The sequence below is a fragment of the Teleopsis dalmanni genome, chromosome 1 (assembly GCF_002237135.1).
Source record: "Teleopsis dalmanni isolate 2A chromosome 1, ASM223713v2, whole genome shotgun sequence".
NCBI classification, from domain to species: domain Eukaryota; kingdom Metazoa; phylum Arthropoda; class Insecta; order Diptera; family Diopsidae; genus Teleopsis; species Teleopsis dalmanni.
This window is the reverse complement of record NC_051846.1, coordinates 94,652,732-94,662,073: the sequence shown is the minus strand read 5'-3', so window position 1 is coordinate 94,662,073 and position 9,342 is coordinate 94,652,732.

Sequence of the window (9,342 nt, the reverse complement as noted above, 5' to 3'; positions counted from 1 at the left end):
TGGAACAGTGTTTTATACCATAACAACTATCAAGTATTTTAAATAAAAAAAAAAAATTATATAAAAAACCAATTTTTTTTTTTGAGAGAGACGTCCCTAGTGCCTTTGCTTTACCGCAGAATATGTTACATTATTAACCACAAAGGAAACCAAATGAAGTGTTTAAAGAAATTCAAATATATTACTAACTAAATTATAAATACGAAATTAAACAATAGAAAAGTGTTAACATCTAACAATTTTTATATTTCAATAATATATATCCAATGAACGTTTTTTTTTTAACATCAATAAATCAAGTATCGAATGCATTGAATGTGATAAAATCAAACTGACACCTGGGACAGCAACGGCGACGGCAACAGTAGCAGTGGCGCGAACGTTAACAACAATAAGGCATCAATTGCCAGAATAGCAATAATAACTAAATAAATTACTTATTGCATTAATTATCTACTTACTTAATTTTTTTTGAAGTATTATTTAATTTTCTTTTATATAATAACTAAGAATATCCATGAAAGTTAAATATAATTAATTGAAGTATGTTAAATGAATACTGTTACTTATTACATTAGTTATCTATTTACTTAGTTTTTTTTTTTTGAAGTACTCCGATTTAATTTTCTTTTATAAAATAACTAAGAATATCCATAAAAATTTAGAATATACGGTATAAATCGTATAATGTATTTTTATAATTATTTGTAATTTAATATAGCCCATTAATTTTTTTTTTCTCCACCCCCGTATATTTGTAAATATTTATGATATAGAGATTCAACTTTGGTTGGTTTTTTTTTTTTTTGTTTAAAACATATCCCAGGTACAGCAGAGGAGCGGTGACGTCATCATTACAACTGCGGTGAGTGTGATTTGTTTTTTTTACTTCGTAGTTTTCATTATCACAAAAATAAGTGAATAGTTGCGAGGGGAAATATATAAAAAAAAATTGATACGCGGAAAAAAAAAAATTTGCTTTGTTAATGAATTTATTTTAGATATTTTATTGATCGTAATTGAAAATTTGTACTTGGAAATTTGTAGTTATAAATAAAAGAAAAAAATTAGAAAAAAATTAAATTACATTACTGCACCTCTCATCTTCGTTTACAAGGAAAATTCTTAGACCTATAGTTTTCTTTCCAATTTCTAGCTCTTTGTTGTTGAGTTCTTGTACTGAACCCTGGTATACGCTAAGTATACCCTGGCCGCGGTAGAGGCCGGAAAGGTCGTTACAAAACATGGCGCAGTACAATCAAATTTTTTGTCAAAAAATCAAAACAGAGAACCAAAATTATGCTCCCTGTTGCACTCATTGCCCATACAATTTTTCTTAAGAGTAAGTTAAGGTTCGTATTCGGAGCAAGTTAAGGTCCGTATTCGGAGCGAATAAGGACCTTAACTTGCTCAAGTTGGAAATAATCGTACGTTTTGAAATGGTATTAGTGCAATTTCTGAGAGTGTGTTTGTTATTTTGTGTTGTGCTTATTTACCATAAGTTTCCGTTCTATATAAAATCTTCTTTGCTCTCAATATTCTACTCACAAATTTTATTATGCACAGTTTCTATTTTTTCTGTACTGCCGTTTTGTATGGACTTGTTTTTATTGATTGTTGTATGTAAAATTCCTATGCTGACCGCAACGACTACAGTAATTTGTGAAATTTGTAGCTTTGTAGCTTTGTTGATTACCACGTTTTGAATATGACAATGACTCTGATCGAAGGTAATTATAATTCGGCTTATCTGCGGTATTTTTTTATGTTGATACCGTAAAGCTCCAACAAAATTAGTGGTGTTGTTATTATCCCCATCAAGTTGACTTTAATTTTCTTTTGCCATTGTTATTGCTTTTGCAATATCCATAGCCTTGTTTAAAAAAATATTACCTTCGCTCAACAATCTTTCTTTAATATGGATATATTTAGATGATAAACTACATACAAAAATATCTCTTATTAATTCCTCTTGCAGAGATCTAAATTTACAACTTTTGCTTAAATTTTTCAATGACGTCATATATTCATCTAATAATTCTATATAAAAAATTTGTGACGTTCTATTGCTTTATTTACTTTTGGAATAAAATAGGCATCATATTCTTCAATCAGATCTTTGTCAGCAATAGAGTTCAAATTCACATTAAATAAATTGAAAATTTCCATTGCTTCGCTCCCAAGATGATGTAAAAGCAAAGCTACAAGGCGTTTATCAGCCTGCTCCTCCAGATTTGAAGCACGTAAGAAAATCGTAAATTGCGTCTTCCATCTGGTTCACTCTACTGACAAATTCTATGACTTGAAATTTATTGGAGCTATGGTTGTGGCTATCGACATGAATTGTTGATTTGTTGCCATTTGCCGTGGAATTGTTGCTTTGGACTCATTCTCCATTTTTTTTTAATTTAAGTTTAATTTAGATTAATTTAAACTTAATTTTTCTTTTTTTTTTTTTTAAAATGTTTTATTTTTTCACTTTTAAGTTTTATACTTATTTCAAAATAGCTATAGTTTATTAATTTTTATTGACTTTTATTTTATTTTTTTAAGGCACACACCTGACACCATGTACTGTTTAGTAACAACTGACTTTATTATATTTTAATGTGCAATACAATAATGTAAAATATAAAATATGTATAAGAGTTACTTATAAGAGTAACATATAAGAGTACTTATTTTAAACTTCACAACAACATGTAGATGCACTTAGTCGTTACCCAATTGAAATAAACATCATTAAATCAGAGGTTTCAGCTAGAATTGGGTATGCACAATGCAAAGATGAGCAGTTGCGCGTAATTATGGAGGTCTTAAAAAACAGGCAATTTGAAAACTATTCCATTATGGGCAAAATGTTTTATAAAAATGTTAAAGGACTCGATTTGATTGTAGTACCCAGATTTATGAAAAAGATATTATAACGTCTGCACCCGAAGATGGTCATTTTGGAACAGAAAAAACAATACATAGTATACAACAGAATTTTTGGATTCCTCACTTAAAAGCTAAAGTAAAACAAATAATAAAAAATTGTGTTAAATGCATTATTCATAATAAAACACTTGGGAAAAAAGATGGAATGTTGCATTGTATTGATAAAGATTCCACTGCATACAATTCATATAGATCATTTGGGACCAATGGATACAACAAAAAAAAATTAGAAATACTTTCTAGCAATTGTCGATGCTTTCTATAAGTTTGTTTGGCTATTTTCAACTAAATCAACAGGTCAAGAAGAAGTAATTAAAAACCTAACAGAATAGACAAATATTTTTGGATGTCCGGAACGAGTGATAAGTGACAAAGGTCCACATCAGCTGCACTTCAAACCTTTATGGTAGAGAGTGGAGTACAGCATGAACTAATCACAACTGGCGTATCACGGGATAATGGACAAATTGAACGGGTTAATAGATCAATTATTTCCATTCTATCGAAACTTTCCACAAATAACTCAGCAAAATAGTATAAATTTGTATAAAAGTAAAAAATGGTATAAAAGTTCTTTAAAATTTTTGCCGTTCGAAATTCTTTTTGAAACCAAAATGAGGTCGAATACTATAACTGATGATAACCTGAAACTGGTCGAGAGCGAAGTTATATAAAATTACGATAAAGATCGTCAAGAATTGAGAACAAAAGCTAAAGATGAAATATTAGCAGCACAGAATGCATATAAAAAGTAGTTCGATGCCAAACGGAAATAAGAAAATGTGTATAACCTCGGCGATTTGGTAGCGATAAAGAGAACACAGTTTGTGGCCGGCAAATATGTGGGTCCGTATAAAGTGACTAAAGTGAAACGCAACGAAAGATACGATTTTGAAAAGGCAGTAGACACCGAAGGCCCTAACAAAACGTCAACCAGTTGTGACAACAAAAAATTATGTAGATATGTCATTAACGAAGAAGATTTATTGTCATCAGAGGCAATGAGCAGGATAACAATGACAATGATCAGGATGGCCGATTGTAAGCCTGTTAAGCAGTTATGTGGAAGCCGGTCAAGCAGTTATATATTATAGTCAAGCAGTAACAGTGGTTAAGTTTAGCAATCAAGTAAAAGTCGGTCAAGCAGTTTTATAGTCAAACAGTAGTGGTAGTAGTAGTTAAGTCAACAGTCGGCAGTTAAAGAGTACGGTTAAAGAGCATGAATATTAAATTACATACTTGTAATTATTTACCTTGATAAAGTCTATTAAATTGTGTATATTAAATATACACAAAGTAGGTATATATATATTCTATTGTAACGACCTTACCGGTCCCTTTCCAAGGCCGGGGTATACTCACGGTATACCAGGGTTCAGTACAAAAAAACTAGCAAAAAGAGATTGTACAAAATGAACATGTATATAAATAAACACAATTCATATAATATAATTCATATTTATATTCATATATTTATATAATTTAAATAATTATACAGCAATAATAATACACAATATATATATAATATAATAAATAATATAAGATAACATATAATATTATATGTAAATAACAAAAAAAAAACAAAAAAAAGTGTTTTCGTTCGTAGCCAACAAACATGTTACTGGAGTCTTCTGCTGCTGCAAGGAACACAGATGTCGCTGTAGAAATTCTCGACGAGACAAATGCTGCCACGACATAAACTCTGAAGATTTAAGGCCTCGTTTTGCGTTGAGCTGTGGTTAAAACAACCTGCAGAACAAATACAACAACCCTATCGTGTAACTTTGTAGACGGCACGGTACGCACTCTTAAACATTTCTTGAAAACCGAAATTGAGTGAAATATTCAAGTTCAAAAATTTGCTATTGCAATTGTCACTGTTGTTTTCTTTATGTTCTCGTTTTATTACATGGTATGCACGTTTAACATTTTGAACCGAGATTGCTTGAATTAGGCAAGTTTATAATATCTTTCTATTGTATCAATTACCGTTTGTTTTATTTCCGGGTTTTGTCTTTCTCACAAGTTTTTTTTTTTGGTTTTATTCTTATTTTAATGAAAAAATATCCATGTTTGAATTTTACTATTAATTCATGAAATATAAAAATTTTCCAAATTATTCTTATACAAATTAAATTTCATTTCACGATTTTGCTTGTTCAATTTTTTTTTTTACATTTCAGCCACACTGCACAGGTATCACACGTCGTACCTCAAAGTCACCTCTCCCAGATTGATTCTCGTTTCCCCTTCACAGATTTTATATATTTCATTGCTTCTGCATTCCTATTTTTTTCTCTGCTGCAGTTCTTTTTAATCATATGCGCTCGCACAATTTTTTTTTTGCAAAAAGTCATCTGCGAAAAGCTCTTTTACCATTACCTGTGTTTGTTCATTTGTTTATCTTTTAAATGCGTTTTGTTAAACTTCGTCTATGCAGTGGCTGGGATAAATATTGATTCATATTTACAACAATTAAACAAAATTTACTCAATTTCTATTTCAGATAGAAATTCAGATTACGAATATATAAAATGGAAATTAGCAAAAATTTCCATCATTACACTATATATATATAGAATAGATATATATTCTGATGAAATCCATTTATATTCTATATATATGAAATATATATATACACATAGTAGAAAAAGTATGCCTTCATAAAGAGTCTAGAAAATGATCATTTAAAAATATTTTTAGATGAAAACAGTAAATTTTTATAATGCAAAATAAAAGATGTGAAATTAGTATTAGTGAGCGATATATAACTGTTAAATTTTGAAAAGATTACGGCAGCCAACGAAACATTGCTAAAGATATTGGTCGTCAATATTCATCTGTGCAAAAAGTTATAAATAACTTTAAGGAGACGGGTAATTATGTTTTAATTAAGTTTTTTTAATACGAAAACCAAAAGTTCATGAAAAGGAAGTGAAGAATCAAATGAAGAAATTGTTAGAAAACATCCTCTCCAAAGAGTATTAAGGAAATACAGTCGTTCATGGGAGCGATCAACTATTATGGAAGGAGGGTTTGACAATTGTTTGGCCCGTAAAAGTATTCAAACCATATTTGTATGGATAAACATTTTTGATCAGAACGGATCATAAGCCATTGAAATGGATGTTTTATGTAAAGAATCCTGGATCGAAATTAGTACGATGGAAACATAAGTTAGAAGAGTATATGTATGACATAGAATATAAAAAAGGAGTTAAAAACGTAGCAGCTGATCGTACCTGTAGAAATGCGTTAGTAGTAACAAGAAAAGGAAAAAAAAAAGGAACGTTGTAAATGTTGTAGCGAACAGAGCAAACGAGAAGATGAAAAAGCGGAAAATACTCAAGAGAAAATGGAAATCGAAAATAATGGAAAAGAAGCGATTAAAGTAAACTTTAAAAACTGTTTGATCAAAACCTTGGAATCAACTGTTTGCAAGTATTGAACACTTCAATTCAGTACTTATGTTGATTCTATCAAAACAACAAATCACTGAATGCTTCAATCCAGTGATTTCGACGAATGTCCTAATTATCCTAATCACTGAACACTTAAATCCAGTGAATAGGCGCTTATGTGACGTAAATTTAGCCCTTGAACTAAAGTTACAAAGCTAATAGAATAAAGGATGAAATCAATAACGAATGTGACTTCGCATCAATTGAATTGTCAAAAATTCAATTGTGCCTTTTATTTGAAAATTAATAATCAATTACAACAAATAAATTAACTAAAATAACCTTGACCATGCATGCCTAACAATGAACTTGTTACAAACTGCAAGAGTGCATTTTCTTGCAGATGAAATTTTACGCTTTTGTTTATATGTACAAACAAAACCGTGTGACGTGTTTTGGGCATTGCATTGACGAAGTTATTTTTTACAATAAAATATATTTCTAACAAATTATTTAATACAATATAAACAATTATTACAAGCAAATTAATACAAACAAATAAATTTATACAATTCATGTAATATAACATTTAGCAGTATGTAATATTATGTATCTATCGTTGTATGTATCTATCTATATTTTTTTTGTATATTTTATATTTTTTTTATATATTTTATATTTTTTTTATATATTTTATATTTTTTTATATATTTTATATATCTTTTGATTTTAGATGACTGAAATTAATAAACTCAAGCGCCACGCTTCCTCTGGACGGAAGAGGATCAGATTTTCCTCCTACAACTGTGGGAGTAATATCTAAACGATTTCCGAAAATGTAAGTATATTAAACAATGCATTTTATTGCAATGCAAATAGAAATGAAATTTAAATTAAATAAAACAATGTATAGTTGGTGGCATTTAGTTAATTAATATTTTAATATTAATATTTATTTTCAAATTATTAAATGTTATTATAATATTAATATTTTTTCAGGACTCATATGCTGAATGCAGAGTGGTTGAGAACCCAGTGAAGAAGTCTATTGTCAACAATGTGGGACGTTGACAGGGTTAAGCCCATCCGGATTGACTTCCCCAATTGACAGCGATGAAGCATCTTGCTCTTCCGCAAAACTAAAGAAAAAAATAAATTATATATATATATATATATAGGTATATATGAATATGACAGCCATCTGTTTAATAAAAGATTCGTTGTACTAATAATGTTTTATTCATTAATTAATTAAGTACCAACTGCTCCAAAACATGGGAAACCAAGATTACAAAAGCCGTTTACGGTTTCCTTAATTTCTGCAATAGTTGGAGGGTATGACGATATGTGCTCATTAAATATTTGACAAACTGCATTGCAGAAATCTAATACAATTTCACAAACAGTACTTTTTCTAATACCAAATAAATTACCAACAGTCCTATATTCAGCAGAAGAACCAAGTGCAAACAAATCGATAGTCATTGTTTTTTCTAGAGCAATGCAAGCTTGCATATTAGTGTCCGATTTATCCATCGTTTAAATTTTTTCACAAATTTTTTTAAAAGATTCTCTGCTAAAACGGAAGTTTTCTTTAAATTTTGTATCATCCATTGTTGGCACATCTTGTTCCCAAAAATTATTGCTGCGATCCTAAAAGAAAATTATTCAATCATTTGCTTTCGTCTGACCAATTTTTTATTCTTACAAATTTCCACAATTGTCTTCTGTCAACTCCTGAAGCTATGAACAGTGTTGTTTTTGCTATGAATTTAGTTTTCATAGTAAAAAGTTTATTTATAGCTTTCTGATTTTTTATTACTTTCAATAATTACATTTTTAATTTTGAATTAAAAAAACGGCGTTTTTTGAACTAAATTAAAGCAAGTTTCTTTAATTATTCTTGCTTATCCATTTTGAATTTAAATGGATGCATTCAAGATATTATTTAAATGAACAACTAAAAATATTTCTACGACCATTGATATATATTATTACATACCTTGTTTGATTACAAATTTGATAAAATTAATTTTAAAATATATTAACTTGGGTCTACACTACCGATAGTATTAATCATTATATTAGGGAAATTTAATGTCAAAATAGTTAACGCCGAATTTTTGTTAAACTTGTTGCATCCAAGATATTGTTTAAATAAAAACTAGAATTTTTTCTTCTACGTTAGATATATAAACAACATACCTTGTTTGATTAACAAATTTTATAATATTAATTTAAAAATATATATTACAATTTAAAAATTTTTTGTCAAAGTAGTTAGCGTCGAATTTTTGTTAAACTTGCTGCATTCAAGATATTATTTAAATACAAAACTAGAATTTTTTATACGACGATATATACATGTTTTCGCATGCTCCCACTTTGTAGGGTTAAGTATAAAACAGAAAGTTATTTTGTAAGAGAAAATATAGAGAACAAGTAGAATTTAAATTACGATCTGAGCATGCTTTGAGTAAAAAGCTTTATTTGTAAGCTCAGATCATTTGAATATAAAAGCAAGAGCATCGCTCACTTTGTTGGATTTTGTCGGCTAAGCGTTTTAAAGTAAATATTGTAATATGTAGAACGTTGAAGTTTTCATTTTTAGTTTTAAGTTAGTTTTAAGTTTTCATTCTTTTGTACGGTTTTAAGAGGGTTAGAAACGAATTCTACCCATTAATAAATATATCTTTTTTAAAACATATAACCGAACACGAATGAAATAATTGGCGCCCGAGCAGAACATTGAAGTTTTCATTTTTAGTTTTAAGTTAGTTTTAAGTTTTCATTCTTTTGTACGGTTTTAAGAGGGTTAGAAGCGAATTCTACCCATTAATAAATATATCTTTTTTAAAACACATAACCGAACACGAATGAAATAATTGGCGCCCGAGCAGGGACACTCGTCACAATTGCAGAAAACATAAAAAGTACGCGACGCGAGTGTAAAATATAAAATTCCTGCAATATATAACACCCGATAACAAAGGTGTTTGCA